The sequence below is a fragment of the Hoplias malabaricus genome, chromosome 8, assembly GCF_029633855.1.
Source record: "Hoplias malabaricus isolate fHopMal1 chromosome 8, fHopMal1.hap1, whole genome shotgun sequence".
Classification (NCBI taxonomy): Eukaryota; Metazoa; Chordata; class Actinopteri; order Characiformes; family Erythrinidae; genus Hoplias; species Hoplias malabaricus.
Genome location: NC_089807.1, coordinates 24014171 through 24029457, shown reverse-complemented (window position 1 = coordinate 24029457; position 15287 = coordinate 24014171). Strand labels below are relative to the sequence as shown.

The 15287-nt window shown below is 38.0% G+C and overlaps 1 protein-coding gene across 2 annotated transcripts in view; it reads left to right on the top strand.

Moving 5' to 3' along the window:
- Window positions 1-15287, top strand: part of gpatch11 (G patch domain containing 11) — a 72467-nt gene that overhangs the window by 34500 nt on the left and 22680 nt on the right. The window lies entirely within an intron of this gene.

Sequence of the window (15287 nt, the reverse complement as noted above, 5' to 3'; positions counted from 1 at the left end):
ATATATTTTTCCAACATTTACAAATTGATATAACATATGAATGTATATATATATATATATATATATATATATATATATATATATATATATATATATATATACACAAGCTGTATATGTGTACCTGTATAGCATATACATACATACTTATTGTGTATATGTTGTAAGTAGTGATGCATGGGTTATACTGAGGTCGGTGCTACCCACTGTCTCTCAGGCAGTGACAGACTGATACACACTATGCAGTGAAGAGGGCTGGGAGCCCATCATCCAAGGATTATCTTATCTTATCTTATTATTAACAAAATGTAATGATTTGTTTTGGAGCACATATGAAAGAAGCCTGTGACGTTTCATAACATTTGACAAAAGCATTTTTTAGTTACAGCTGTTCATGTGTGATATTTTTAAGGCAAGTCACAGAACTCTTTTAGTAGCATTTGGATGCCATACAGTAATGGAATTCCACATTTTTGTTAATAATCCTTAAGGTTCAGGTTCTTGTGATTCTGCTGATACCAAATATGTGCATATCAGGTCATAATTCAGATTGTAGTTCATGTTCAAATATATGTGGGTAAAGCTCCAACAGCACTGCTTGGTTTGATCCACAAGGTCTAGTACAACACACCACCACTAGATGGCAGTGTTGCACTGTGAATAATCCACCACCCATCTCATAATGCTTAGCAATGGTGCTTGAGGCTCACAGACAGATCAAAATCAGAAATTTTGGATCTCTTAAGCCAGCAGAGAGTATGCAATGTTGTGTATGATCTCAAAGTGGCAAAAGTAAGCAAATGTATTGCCTACAAAGCGAGGAAGCCGTAAATCGCCGCTTGCGGCTATATTTATTATTATTATTATTCTTCCTAATAAAATTCTGCCTTAAAACGGATCGCACAGCCCAAACCGTAAGGCCTAGAGATGAAATCTTTTTGTCCCTTATTCCTTGGCTTAAGACAAACTAATTTGCTGTTGGATCATAAAGCTCAGCCCACTTAGATTTTGAGCTAATTTGCATAATTTGCAAAACATACTTTTGTCAATAAGTCTATGAATTTTTCACCAAGTCCCTTGAGCTTGGTGCCAAAACGTTCACATGAGTCTGACCCTAGGTAATTATAGAATTAATTGACATTTTGATTCATGATGGCAAATGAACCTCTTCAGCTTATCATAGGTTTTACTTGAACATCTCTAACTCCATACTTTGCTCAAATGGGTTCAAATTTAAGATTCTACTTATAGAAATGCTTTTAAAGGTAGCATGGCAGCGATGTAGGCCTATTGCTTCCAAACAGGCCTGTTAAGCGAGAACCCCGTTAATTGCCGCTTGCGGCTATATTTATTATTATTATTAGGGGTTCGAGCACGAAGTGCTTGAAACCCTATTGTGTTTGTTCTGATTTTAATTTGTTATTAGGCTTCTGAGCACGAAGTGCAAAGAAGCCTTTTGTTTTTGTTCTGATTTTTATTATTATTATTATTATTATTATTATTATTCTTCCTAATAAAATTCTGCCTTAAAACGGATCGCACAGCCCAAACCGTAAGGCCTACAGACTTCATATTTGGTCAAAAATTAGTAAACCCTCCCGCTACTCAGGCACAAAATATCAGCTTGATTGGCCTCAAGGGGGCGCTACAGCGAAAGAAAACGCTTTCATTAAAGGATTTTCCACGCCGTGTGGCGTAGAGACGAAATTTTTGTTTCTACATGATTCTTGGGTCCCGATGAATCAAAAAGGTCGATACAACCACTAAGCTCCGCCTACTTAGATTTTTTGCTAATTAGCATAATTCGCAAAATCTATTTTCGTGAACTAGTCCCTGGATTTTTGTCTGATCCCCATGACCTTGGTGTCAAAACGTTCACAGGAGTGAGTTGGTCAATAATTATCACAAACATCCTGACATTTCGACACAAGATGGCCGACATATGCAAATGAATGTGTACCGTGAATTGCAAATTTTACTCAAATATCTGTAACTCCTTCATGCTTAACTCAAATCTGATGACCTTTCACACGTTGCTTCTAGACATGGTTCTGAGGTAGCACGCATTTGCTGTTGCATGAAATATTATAGGGGGCGCTGTTATAGCTACCAATGTCTTTTGGCTAATATCTCAGGATCTACTAGGCCAATTAAGTTGACATTTGGCATGCTGGTTCTGTCAGCAAGCCTACATATGGGAAATTAAGGACGACTCAATACGGGCACGTTTAACGATGTCAACAGCCAATCAAAGTTCAGTTTTTCTTCATCATTTTTTTGACAGGCTTAACAATGCCCAATCATCATGGCATTTGCATGGTATGTTCATGGACACACTTTGTATTTGCAGAAAAATTTTCGTGTTGATAGCCACAAGGGGGCGCAATTTATTTTTTAAACATGAAATATGAAATATCTCAGTGAAAATTTAACCTATCGACATGTTAATAATTTCATAATATACTCTACCTAGTGTCTAACAATATTGCAATTGCAACTATTTAGAAAAAAAGTATAGATTTTCTTCAATTGTCAGGTATGTGATTATGGAATTTATCGTACTAGTCCGTGAGTTTTGGTCCTATCAACACACAATTGGTCTCATTGCAAAGTGTCTTGCCTGTAGGTACATAATTATTAAAAAAATGTTTAGATTTGGACAGGCTGTTGCTACAATACGTCAACAAACACAAGTGGGCGGAGCCCGATGCACTCTTTTAGCTATAACTCATTCAAACTTCACCCAAATCAAACCAAAATGGGTACACATGTGCAAGATCTTCCTCTGAAGAAGTGTTTCAAATATGATCAAAATGCACATACAGAGGGCGCTAGAATTGGAAAAAATACTTAAAAAAGGTTTTTATTTGTTATAGCGCCACCTATGGATGCAGTACCAACAAAATGTATTGATCTGTTCTGAAGCACATATGAAAGAAGCTTGTGTTTTTTCATAACATTTGGCAAAAGCATTTTTGACTTACAGCTGTTTATGTGTCATATTTAGAATGCAAGTTACCCACCAGTGCTAAGCAGAGCCTGGATGTCACGCAGTAATGAAATTTAAACTTTTTTTGATAATTATTAAACTTCAGGTTCTTGTGATTCTGCTGATACCACATATGTCCATATTAAGTCATTAAGCACAGACTAGTTCGCGGTCAAACATATGTGAGTTATTCTCAGCAATGTATTCAAAGGCATTATTGAAGAGTCCCCCTTCCCCCCTTCTCTTTCTGACATGCTCTCTGCCTCTTATCTCTCTCTCTCTCTCTCTCTCTCTCTCTCTCTCTCAGATTCAAATAGCTTTACTAAGAGACAACAGTAGTAAATAATAAAAATAATAATTAAATTATATATTTTTCCAACATTTACAAATTTATATAACATATGAATATATATACACACAAGCTGTATATGTGTACCTGTATAGCATATACATATATACTTATTGGGCATATGTTGTAAGTAGTGATGCATGGGTTATACTGATGTCGGTGCTACCCACTGTCTCTCAGGCAGTGACAGACTGATACACACTGTGCAGTTAAGAGGGCTGAGAGCCCATCATCCAGGGATTATCTTGTCTTATCTTAATATTAACAAAATGTAATGATTTGTTTTGGAGCACCTATGAAAGAAGCTTGTGACGTTTCATAACATTTGACAAAAGCATTTTTGAGTTACAGCTGTTCATGTATGATATTTTTAAGGCAAGTCACAGAACTCTTTTAGTAGCATCTGGATGCCATGCAGTAATGGAATTCCACATTTTTGTTAATAATCCTTAAGGTTCAGGTTCTTGTGATTCTGCTGATACCAAATATGTGCATATCAGGTCATAATTCAGATTGTAGTTCATGTTCAAATGTATGTGGGTAAAGCTCCAACAGCACTGCTTGGTTTGATCCACAAGGTCCAGTACAACACACCACCACCAGATGGCAGTGTTGCACTGTGAATAATCCACCACCCATCTCATAATGCTTAGCAATGGTGCTTGAGCCTCACAGACAGATCAAAATCAGAAATTTTGGATGTCTTAAGTCAGCAGAGAGTATGCAATGTTGTGTATGATCTCAAAGTGGCAAACGTAAGCAAATGTATTGCCTACAAAGCGAGGAAGCCGTAAATCGCCGCTTGCGGCTATATTTATTATTAGGGGTTCGAGCACGAAGTGCTTGAAACCCTATTGTGTTTGTTCTGATTTTAATTTGTTATTATTATTATTATTATTCTTTTTCTTTTTCTGCCATAAAACGAATCGCACAGCCCAAACCGTAAGGCCTAGACACTTGAGACTTGGTCAATAGGTAGTAGTCGGTCTCGCTACTCAGGCGCAAAATATCAGCCCAATTGGCCTCAAGGGGGCGCTACAGCGAAGGAAAACGCTTTCATTAAAAGATTTTCCACCCCGTGTGGCGTAGAGACGAAATCTTTTTTTTCCCTGATTCCTTGGGTCCTGCTGAATCAAAAAGGTACATACAACCACTAAGCTCCGCCTACTTAGATTTTTTGCTATTTTGCATAATTTGCAAAACCTACTTTTGTGTACTCCTCCGTGGATTTTTGTCCAATTTTCTTGAGCTTGGTGTCAAAATGTTCGCAGGAACCTGTAGTTTAATAATTATCAAAAAAACGTTGAAATTTCGATTCAAGATGGCCGCCATATGCAAATGAACCTCTTCGGCTTATTTTATGTTTTACTTAAAAATCTATAACAAACTCATGGTTTACTCAAATGTGTTTACATTTCATATTCTACTTTCAGACATGATTCTGAGGTAGCTTGTCAAAGGAGAAGCCAATATTCATATAGGGGGCGCTGTAAATGCTTCAAGTTTATATCTCAGCATCCGTAAGGCGGATCGGACCGCCGCTTGGCATGCTGCTTCTATGGGCAAGGCTGTAGAGGGAAAATTAAGGACAACTCGATTCGAGCAAAATTGTGATTGTCATCGACCAATCAGCTGTCATCAGCTGTTTGACAACCTTAACAAGGTCCAATCATCATGGGATTTGACTGGTATGTCCCTGGGAGGCCTCCCTAAGAGCAGAAAAATTGTCATAACGATAGCCACTAGGGGGCGCTATATCAAGAAAATATTATATATCTCTGTGAAAATTAAGCATATTGACACGCAGTTTGCTTCTTTTTATACTCTGCAGAGGGCCTAACAACTTTGTAATTGCAAGTGTTGTCAAAAAATGCTTTGCTTTTTCTCAGTTTCCAAATGTTCAAAATTGAAGCTTTTCGAACTAGTCCGTGGAATTTTGCGATATTCACAAACAGTTGACCTTGTTGGAATCTGCAGAGTCTGAAGGTAAATAATTATCAAAAAAAGTTCAACATTTGGACAAACTTTTGTTGTAATAAAACAATTAATTGAAGTGTGGGGAGCTTTAAACATTCTTTTAGCTATAACTCAAACAAATTAAGTCCAATCAAGACCAAACGTGACAGAAGTATGTATGATCTTGTCCTGAAGACGTATGTACAATATGATCAAAATTTACCAAAAGGGGGCGCTACAATTGGACAAAAACTGATTAAATGGGCTTTTTTATGTTATAGCGCCATCTAGGAACGCAGTGGCACCCCAACTTAATTATGACATCTGGTCCTCAGTCTGATCAAGTATGTGACGTTTTAAAATTTTTGGGGAAAGCATTTTTGAGTTATAGGTGTATATTAGTGTACACATATAGCTTATATTTGACTTGAGGAATACATGCTAGATCTGTGTTATTGGGAGTGGCCTGTAAGCTACATAGTAATAAAAGTGCAACAATTTTTTGTTAAAGTTCAGATCCTTAGGATTCAGCTGATACCGTACATGCCCATGTTAGGTAAATATCCACATAGGAGTACATGCTTAAATCTTTCTGTATGTGCTTTCATGGCTGATCTAAAAATATGGGAAAGTAGTCATTTCTCACCAGCAGATGGCAGTCTAAGACTATACATTGTGCTGTTGAACTACAGTGGCTCTGAGACATTATGCAAAATGCAATGTGGAGCAAAGACCATAAGGCCCAGAAACACCTCCCTTGGCAGCAAGGTCCAGCAGGTGTAAAATGACTCAGCCAAGGAAAATGACATTCTTTGGCCAGATGGTGGCGCTATAGCAAAGGGAAAAGCATTGAGGTCTATATCTCCTACACCGTAAGGCCTAGAGATGAAATCTTTTTGTCCCTTATTCCTTGGCTTAAGACAAACTAATTTGCTGTTGGATCATAAAGCTCAGCCCACTTAGATTTTGAGCTAATTTGCATAATTTGCAAAACATACTTTTGTCAATAAGTCTATGAATTTTTCACCAAGTCCCTTGAGCTTGGTGCCAAAACGTTCACATGAGTCTGACCCTAGGTAATTATAGAATTAATTGACATTTTGATTCATGATGGCAAATGAACCTCTTCAGCTTATCACAGGTTTTACTTGAACATCTCTAACTCCATACTTTGCTCAAATGGGTTCAAATTTAAGATTCTACTTATAGAAATGCTTTTAAAGGTAGCATGGCAGCGATGTAGGCCTATTGCTTCCAAACAGGCCTGTTAAGCGAGAACCCCGTTAATTGCCGCTTGCGGCTATATTTATTATTAGGGGTTCGAGCACGAAGTGCTTGAAACCCTATTGTGTTTGTTCTGACTTTAATTTGTTATTACTATTATTATTATTCTTTTTCTTTTTCTGCCATAAAACGAATCACACAGCCCAAACCGTAAGGCCTAGACACTTGAGACTTGGTCAATAGGTAGTAGTCGGTCTCGCTACTCAGGCGCAAAATATCAGCCCAATTGGCCTCAAGGGGGCGCTACAGCGAAGGAAAACGCTTTCATTAAAAGATTTTCCACCCCGTGTGGCGTAGAGACGAAATCTTTTTTTTCCCTGATTCCTTGGGTCCTGCCGAATCAAAAAGGTACATACAACCACTAAGCTCCGCCTACTTAGATTTTTTGCTATTTTGCATAATTTGCAAAACCTACTTTTGTGTACTCCTCCGTGGATTTTTGTCCAATTTTCTTGAGCTTGGTGTCAAAATGTTCGCAGGAGCCTGTAGTTTAATAATTATCAAAAAAACGTTGAAATTTCGATTCAAGATGGCCGCCATATGCAAATGAACCTCTTCGGCTTATTTTATGTTTTACTTAAAAATCTATAACAAACTCATGGTTTACTCAAATGTGTTTACATTTCATATTCTACTTTCAGACATGATTCTGAGGTAGCTTGTCAAAGGAGAAGCCAATATTCATATAGGGGGCGCTGTAAATGCTTCAAGTTTATATCTCAGCATCCGTAAGGCGGATCGGACCGCCGCTTGGCATGCTGCTTCTATGGGCAAGGCTGTAGAGGGAAAATTAAGGACAACTCGATTCGAGCAAAATTGTGATTGTCATCGACCAATCAGCTGTCATCAGCTGTTTGACAACCTTAACAAGGTCCAATCATCATGGGATTTGACTGGTATGTCCCTGGTAGGCCTCCCTAAGAGCAGAAAAATTGTCATAACGATAGCCACTAGGGGGCGCTATATCAAGAAAATATTATATATCTCTGTGAAAATTAAGCATATTGACACGCAGTTTGCTTCTTTTTATACTCTGCAGAGGGCCTAACAACTTTGTAATTGCAAGTGTTGTCAAAAAATGCTTTGCTTTTTCTCAGTTTCCAAATGTTCAAAATTGAAGCTTTTCGAACTAGTCCGTGGAATTTTGCGATATTCACAAACAGTTGACCTTGTTGGAATCTGCAGAGTCTGTAGGTAAATAATTATCAAAAAAAGTTCAACATTTGGACAAACTTTTGTTGTAATAAAACAATTAATTGAAGTGTGGGGAGCTTTAAACATTCTTTTAGCTATAACTCAAACAAATTAAGTCCAATCAAGACCAAACGTGACAGAAGTATGTATAGTCTTGTCCTGAAGACGTATGTACAATATGATCAAAATTTACCAAAAGGGGGCGCTACAATTGGACAAAAACTGATTAAATGGGCTTTTTTATGTTATAGCGCCATCTAGGAACGCAGTGGCACCCCAACTTAATTATGACATCTGGTCCTCAGTCTGATCAAGTATGTGACGTTTTAAAATTTTTGGGGAAAGCATTTTTGAGTTATAGGTGTATATTAGTGTACACATATAGCTTATATTAGACTTGAGGAATACATGCTAGATCTGTGTTATTGGGAGTGGCCTGTAAGCTACATAGTAATAAAAGTGCAACAATTTTTTGTTAAAGTTCAGATCCTTAGGATTCAGCTGATACCGTACATGCCCATGTTAGGTAAATATCCACATAGGAGTACATGCTTAAATCTTTCTGTATGTGCTTTCATGGCTGATCTAAAAATATGGGAAAGTAGTCATTTCTCACCAGCAGGTGGCAGTCTAAGACTATACATTGTGCTGTTGAACTACAGTGGCTCTGAGACATTATGCAAAATGCAATGTGGAGCAAAGACCATAAGGCCCAGAAACACCTCCCTTGGCAGCAAGGTCCAGCAGGTGTAAAATGACTCAGCCAAGGAAAATGACATTCTTTGGCCAGATGGTGGCGCTATAGCAAATGGAAAAGCATTGAGGTCTATATCTCCTACACCGTAAGGCCTAGAGATGAAATCTTTTTGTCCCTTATTCCTTGGCTTAAGACAAACTAATTTGCTGTTGGATCATAAAGCTCAGCCCACTTAGATTTTGAGCTAATTTGCATAATTTGCAAAACATACTTTTGTCAATAAGTCTGTGAATTTTTGATCAACTACCTTGAGCTTGGTGCCAAAACGTTCACATGAGTCTGACCCTAGGTAATTATAGAATGAATTGACATTTTGATTCATGATGGCCGCCATATGCAAATGAACCTCTTCAGCTTATCACAGGTTTTACTTGAACATCTCTAACTCCTTCATACTTTGCTCAAATGGGTTCAAATTTCAGATTCTACTTATAGAAATGCTTTTAAAGGTAGCATGTCAGCGATGTAGGCCTATTGCTTCCAAACAGGCCTGTTAAGCGAGAACCCCGTTAATTGCCGCTTGCGGCTATATTTCTTTTTCTTTTTCTGCCATAAAACGAATCGCACAGCCCAAACCGTAAGGCCTAGACACTTGAGACTTGGTCAATAGGTAGTAGTCGGTCTCGCTACTTAGGCGCAAAATATCAGCCCAATTGGCCTCAAGGGGGCGCTACAGCGAAGGAAAACGCTTTCATTAAAAGATCTTCCACCCCGTGTGGCGTAGAGACGAAATCTTTTTTTTCCTTGATTCCTTGGGTCCTGCCAAATCAAAAAGGTACATACAACCACTAAGCTCTGCCTACTTAGATTTTTTGCTATTTTGCATAATTTGCAAAACCTACTTTTGTGTACTTCTCCGTGGATTTTTGTCCAATTTTCTTGAGCTTGGTGTCAAAATGTACGCCGGAGCCTGTAGCTTAATAATTATCAAAAAAACTTTGAAATTTCGATTTAAGATGGCCGCCATATGCAAATGAACCTTTTCAGCTTATTTTATGTTTTACTTAAAAATCTATAACAAATTCATGCTTTACTCAAGTGTGTTTACATTTCATATTCAACTTCCAGAAATGATTCTGAGGTAGCACGTCAAAGGAGAAGCCAATATTCATATAGGGGGCGCTGTAAATGCTTCAAGTTTATATCTCAGCATCTGTAAGGTGGATCGGACCGCCGCTTGGCATGCTGCTTCTATGGGCAAGGCTGTAGAGGGAAAATTAAGGACAACTCGATTCGAGCAAAATTGTGATTGTCATCGACCAATCAGCTGTCATCAGCTGTTTGACAACCTTAACAAGGTCCAATCATCATGGGATTTGACTGGTATGTCCGTGGTAGGCCTTCCTAAGAGCAGAAAAATTGTCATAACAATAGCCACTAGGGGGCGCTATATCAAGAAAATATTATATATCTCTGTGAAAATTAAGCATATTGACACGCAGTTTGCTTCTTTTTATACTCTGCAGAGGGCCTAACAACTTTGTAATTGCAAGTGTTGTCAAAAAATGCTTTGCTTTTTCTCAGTTTCCAAATGTTCAAAATTGAAGCTTTTCGAACTAGTCCGTGGAATTTTGCGATATTCACAAACAGTTGACCTTGTTGGAATCTGCAGAGTCTGTAGGTAAATAATTATCAAAAAAAGTTCAACATTTGGACAAACTTTTGTTGTAATAAAACAATTAATTGAAGTGTGGGGAGCTTTAAACATTCTTTTAGCTATAACTCAAACAAATTAAGTCCAATCAAGACCAAACGTGACAGAAGTATGTATAGTCTTGTCCTGAAGACGTATGTACAATATGATCAAAATTTACCAAAAGGGGGCGCTACAATTGGACAAAAACTGATTAAATGGGCTTTTTTATGTTATAGCGCCATCTAGGAACGCAGTGGCACCCCAACTTAATTATGACATCTGGTCCTCAGTCTGATCAAGTATGTGACGTTTTAAAATTTTTGGGGAAAGCATTTTTGAGTTATAGGTGTATATTAGTGTACACATATAGCTTATATTAGACTTGAGGAATACATGCTAGATCTGTGTTATTGGGAGTGGCCTGTAAGCTACATAGTAATAAAAGTGCAACAATTTTTTGTTAAAGTTCAGATCCTTAGGATTCAGCTGATACCGTACATGCCCATGTTAGGTAAATATCCACATAGGAGTACATGCTTAAATCTTTCTGTATGTGCTTTCATGGCTGATCTAAAAATATGGGAAAGTAGTCATTTCTCACCAGCAGGTGGCAGTCTAAGACTATACATTGTGCTGTTGAACTACAGTGGCTCTGAGACATTATGCAAAATGCAATGTGGAGCAAAGACCATAAGGCCCAGAAACACCTCCCTTGGCAGCAAGGTCCAGCAGGTGTAAAATGACTCAGCCAAGGAAAATGACATTCTTTGGCCAGATGGTGGCGCTATAGCAAATGGAAAAGCATTGAGGTCTATATCTCCTACACCGTAAGGCCTAGAGATGAAATCTTTTTGTCCCTTATTCCTTGGCTTAAGACAAACTAATTTGCTGTTGGATCATAAAGCTCAGCCCACTTAGATTTTGAGCTAATTTGCATAATTTGCAAAACATACTTTTGTCAATAAGTCTGTGAATTTTTGATCAACTACCTTGAGCTTGGTGCCAAAACGTTCACATGAGTCTGACCCTAGGTAATTATAGAATGAATTGACATTTTGATTCATGATGGCCGCCATATGCAAATGAACCTCTTCAGCTTATCACAGGTTTTACTTGAACATCTCTAACTCCTTCATACTTTGCTCAAATGGGTTCAGATTTCAGATTCTACTTATAGAAATGCTTTTAAAGGTAGCATGTCAGCGATGTAGGCCTATTGCTTCCAAACAGGCCTGTTAAGCGAGAACCCCGTTAATTGCCGCTTGCGGCTATATTTCTTTTTCTTTTTCTGCCATAAAACGAATCGCACAGCCCAAACCGTAAGGCCTAGACACTTGAGACTTGGTCAATAGGTAGTAGTCGGTCTCGCTACTTAGGCGCAAAATATCAGCCCAATTGGCCTCAAGGGGGCGCTACAGCGAAGGAAAACGCTTTCATTAAAAGATCTTCCACCCCGTGTGGCGTAGAGACGAAATCTTTTTTTTCCTTGATTCCTTGGGTCCTGCCAAATCAAAAAGGTACATACAACCACTAAGCTCTGCCTACTTAGATTTTTTGCTATTTTGCATAATTTGCAAAACCTACTTTTGTGTACTCCTCCGTGGATTTTTGTCCAATTTTCTTGAGCTTGGTGTCAAAATGTACGCCGGAGCCTGTAGCTTAATAATTATCAAAAAAACTTTGAAATTTCGATTTAAGATGGCCGCCATATGCAAATGAACCTTTTCAGCTTATTTTATGTTTTACTTAAAAATCTATAACAAATTCATGCTTTACTCAAGTGTGTTTACATTTCATATTCAACTTCCAGAAATGATTCTGAGGTAGCACGTCAAAGGAGAAGCCAATATTCATATAGGGGGCGCTGTAAATGCTTCAAGTTTATATCTCAGCATCTGTAAGGTGGATCGGACCGCCGCTTGGCATGCTGCTTCTATGGGCAAGGCTGTAGAGGGAAAATTAAGGACAACTCGATTCGAGCAAAATTGTGATTGTCATCGACCAATCAGCTGTCATCAGCTGTTTGACAACCTTAACAAGGTCCAATCATCATGGGATTTGACTGGTATGTCCGTGGTAGGCCTTCCTAAGAGCAGAAAAATTGTCATAACAATAGCCACTAGGGGGCGCTATATCAAGAAAATATTATATATCTCTGTGAAAATTAAGCATATTGACACGCAGTTTGCTTCTTTTTATACTCTGCAGAGGGCCTAACAACTTTGTAATTGCAAGTGTTGTCAAAAAATGCTTTGCTTTTTCTCTGTTTCCAAATGTTCAAAATTGAACCTTTTCAAACTAGTCCGTGGAATTTTGCGATATTCCCAAACAGTTGACCTTGTTGGAATCTGCAGAGTCTGAAGGTAAATAATTATCAAAAAAAGTTCAACATTTGGACAAACTTTTGTTGTAATAAAACAATTAATTGAATTGTGTGGAGCTTTAAACATTCTTTTAGCTATAACTCAAACAAATTAAGTCCAATCAAGACCAAACGTGACAGACGTATGTATGGTCCTACCCTGAAGAAGTATGTACAATATGATCAAAATTTACCAAAAGGGGGCGATACAATTGGACAAAAACTGATTAAATTGGCTTTTTTATGTTATAGCGCCATCTAGGAATGCAGTTTCACACCAACTTAATTATGACATCTGCTCCTCAGTCTGATCAAGCATGTGAAGTTTTAAAATTTTTGGGGAAAGTATTTTTGAGTTATAGGTGTATATTAGTGTACACATATAGCATATATTTGACTTGTGGAATACATGCTAGATCTCTCTTATTGTGGGGGGCCTGTAAGCTACATAGTATTAAAAATGCAACAATTCTTTCATTCATTCATTCATTCATTATCTGTAACCGCTTATCCAGTTCAGGGTCGCGGTGGGTCCAGAGCCTACCTGGAATCATTGGGCGCAAGGCAACAATTTTTGATCAGTATTAAAGTTCGGATCCTTGGGATTCCGCTAATACCACATATGTCCATGTTAGGTAAATATCCACATAGGAGTACACACTCAAATGTTTCTATATGTGCATTCATGGCAGAGCTAAATATATGTGAAAGTAGTTATTTCTCACCAGCAGATGGTAGTCTAAAACTATACGTTGTGCTGTTGAACTACAGTGGCTCTGTAGTGCCACTATGAATGCTATGTGGAGCAAAGACCATAAGGCCCAGAAACACCTCCCTTGGCAGCAACATCCAGCAGGTGTGAAATGACTCAGCCAAGGAAAATGACACTCTTTGGCCAGATGGTGGCGCTATAGCAAAGGGAAAAGCATTGAGGTCTATATCTCCTACACCATAAGGCCTATAGATTAAATCTTTTTTTTGTCTTATTCCTTGGCTTTAGACAAACTAATTTGCTATTGGATCATTTAGCTCAGCCCACTTAGATTTTGAGCTAATTTGCATAATTTGCAAAATATACTTTTGTCAATAAGTCTTTGAATTTTTGACCAATTCCCTTGAGCTTGGTGCCAAAACTTTCACATGACTCTGACCCTAGGTAATTATAGAACGAATGTTGACATTTTGATTCAAGATGGCCGCCATATGCAAATGAACCTCTTCGGCTTATCCCAGGTTTTACTTGAACATCTCTAACTCCTTCATACTTTACTCAAATGGGTTCAAATTTCAGATTCTACTTATAGACATGCTTTTAAAGGTAGCATGTCAGCGATGTAGGCCTATTGCTTCCAAACAGGCCTGTTAAGCGAGAACCCCGTTAATTGCCGCTTGCGGCTATATTTATTATTATTTTTCTCAGCTAAAACTCATTCTGGAGCAAAGACCGTAAGGCCCAGAGCCACCAAAATTGGTGCAATGAGAGAACTATGGAAAATTATACCTATTGACCTCAAGGTGGCGCTATAGCAATACCAAATGCGTTTATGTCCATATCTCCTAAACCGTATAACGTAGAAACAAAATTCTTTTTTTCCCTGATTCCTTACATCTTGTTGTATCTAATAGGGCTCAAAACTTAGCTCCGCCCACAATAACTTTGAGCTAAAATTGATAAATTGCAAAATTTACTTTTGTGAACTAGTCCCTGGATTTTAGTCCATTTCCCTAGAACTTGGTACCAAAATCTTCACAGGTGTTCGAAGGTCAGGAATTATCCAAAAAAATGTGAAATTTCGATTCAAAATGGCCGCCATATGCAAATGAACCTCTTCGGCTTTTCATATGTTGTACTTAAAAATTCATAAGAATTTCATTCTTAACTCAAATGTGTTCAAATTTCATATTCCACTTTCAGACATGATTCTGAGGTAGCATGTTAAAGGAGAAGCCAATTTTCATATAGGGGGCGCTCTAAATGCTACAAATTTATACCTCAACATCCGTAAGGCAGATCGGAACGCCCTCTGGCATGGTGCTTCTATCTGCAAGGCTATAAGTGGAAATTTAAGAACAAAGCAATTCGGGCAAAATTGTGATCGTCATTGGCCAATTAGATTTCAGCAGCTGTTTGACAACCTTAACAAGGTCCAATCATTATGAGAATTGACTCATATGTCCCTGGTGGCACTTCCTAAGTGCACAAAAATGTACGTAACGATAGCCACTAGGGGGCGCTATATCAAGAAAATTTGATATTTCTCAGCAAATATTATGCATATCAACACGCAGTTTGCTTCATTATATAGTCTGAAGAGGGCATAACAACTTTGTAATTGCAAGTGTTGTCAAAAGTTGCATCGTCTTTTCTCAGTAACCAGTTTTTCAAAATTAAACTTTTTTATACTAGTCACTGAATTTTCACTCTGTTCCCAAACAATTGACCTTGTTGCAATCTGAGTCTGTTGATCAGTAATTATCAAAAAAAGTTCAACATTTAGTCAAACCGTTGCCACAATAAATTAATTAATTGAGCCGTGCTGTGATTTATAAATTATTTTAGCTATAGCTTAAACAAACTAAGCCCAATCAAGACCAAACTTGACATAAGTATTTAGGGGCTTACCCTGAAGCATTGTGTATAATATGACTCAAATCTACCAAAAGGGGACGCTACAATTACACTTTAATTTGTTATTTGCTGTTTCTGTGTTCATGCTGGATTTCTATTATTGGGAGGGGCCTATAAGCCACATGGTGATAAAA